The following is a 2,000-nucleotide window of genomic DNA, read 5'->3' as shown; positions in this document are numbered from 1 at the left end:
AACTGAGAATACGTAGGAGCAAGGTCAATCCTTGTCGGGCACAAAAAACACAAAAAATATTTTGTTTCCTTTAGAGTTTTATTTTTTAGGGGAAAATTAAACATTTTGCAAACCACATCGAATTCGTGTATTTAGTTAAAGGTACTGCCTTAGGACAGGCGTTTTGGGGGTGCTAACACCTTCCCCACACGTAACCGACTCCCGAACCCATAATCTGGTTTTCGTGGACCTTGCCTTATCATTTTATGGCTTTTCCGTAGTTTTCCAGAATAAACTATAGTGGCGACTCCAAAACTCTTTTTCGAAACTATTAATTCTTTTTTGGATCGTTGTCCCGTCGCGATTCCGGTTGCGACAGTAGAATAGTGTACTCGTACGGTGCTGGATAAAATTATTTTGTGGGCCATTTATTCCCTTTTATTCCCGAAGCATTGCTTTTCATTTTGGGTGAAGAAGGAAATGTTGATTTCATTCGGTGCATTCAATGGCTGGTGCATGTATTTTTTTTTATTTAATTTTTATGTTTCAACATTTGCAATTTAGATTACTGTGAATGCATTCTTTTTGTGTTATTTTCGTAAGGAATTGCTTTTAATGTTCTAGCTTAAGCATTACATTTTCATGTCTTGAATTATGCTTGGATATTTACCTGTTGCCATTTTAATTTTAGTTANGGTTTGGGTGCATTGCATTCTCCCTTCACACACACACATATTATGCATCTATTGAGTGAGGCCCTATACCCGGGTCTGAGCGCAGCTTAGAATTAGAGGAGTTATGTAGCGGTGTCACTCTGGGATGTACTTCCTGTTTGGCTATCGTGAGAACTCCAGCTAGAGTCTGTTCTCTTCATGTGTGTTTCCACACCTAGTTGATTACTCGACTGTTGTGGAGATGCTGTGGAGGGGGCCATAGCTCTAGTGACCATTGATCCTTAGGCTCAGGGAACTATCCTGGTGAGATCGCATATACTTGACCTTGAATCTAAAATGTCGAACCTTCACTAGGGCACAAAGGGAGATGTGTGCAGTCTTATAACCCTCACTTTTGTTTAATAAAATCAAGCATCTCGTACATATCACTACATTGTTTTTTTCTTTCTTTCTTTGTTGCTCATGTTTTTATGGTCTTGTCAAAATTTTGTGAGTTCTAGTCAAGAAATTACAAAGTTGTGATTACGGTAAAAATGGAAATTAACATGGGATTTTGAGTCAAGAGGCATTCAAGTTTAAACCTTTTGAAGAGAAGCATACNCATTGAAGTCAAGGGGGGCAATATCTATCTCTTGAGGGATATGAAAAGGATGACCTTAAAAAATGCATTCAGGAATGGGTGGGAATTTGTTGACCCTGTCAGAGGTAGAGGTCCAGACAACAACGATTATTGTTTTAGCCCAATACTATGACCCATTTCTAGTTGATGCCAACAATAGAAGAATTTGAGGAGACCTTAGATGTATTCCTTAAGGGAAACACTTCATACCACCTTGGGCCGTATATACCTGATTTGCAGCTAGCAAAGATAATGAAAGTTCCCCCTATGAAGTTGGAGAATGAATCCATACTTACAACAAGGGACCTTCCTCAAGGGTACTTATGGTGGTTCTTGCATTGATTGACCGAGGAGGAAATGTGGGAAACATTCGTGAATGTACTAACTCTGAGAATCCATTCACTATTGGCCTAGTTGAAACTTATAGACCCCCGGTCAATGTTGTGAGCCAAAGAGAAGGAAGATGTTACTCTGTTTACCGGTGTCATATGTGTGCTTCATTTCTCGCGTGAGTAAGGGCGCTTTGAATGCCACATGTCCCTTAGGAACTACTTCGGTTAAACTCAAGATGAAAGGGAGTAAATGAATGAATGCGGCTCTATGCAGGCTCAAAAGAGGAAAAGTTTAAATGGCATGTCTATTGGTAGCAGATATCATGTATCGCACGTCGTTGCAGGAATTACCCTATTGTCCCCCTCATGGGTATCCATTGTTGTGTGCGTGTCAAA

This window comes from Vigna radiata, chromosome 6, assembly GCF_000741045.1.
Source record: "Vigna radiata var. radiata cultivar VC1973A chromosome 6, Vradiata_ver6, whole genome shotgun sequence".
NCBI lineage: Eukaryota > Viridiplantae > Streptophyta > Magnoliopsida > Fabales > Fabaceae > Vigna > Vigna radiata.
The sequence above is the reverse complement of the archived record's forward strand: the minus strand, read 5'-3'. Positions refer to the sequence as shown.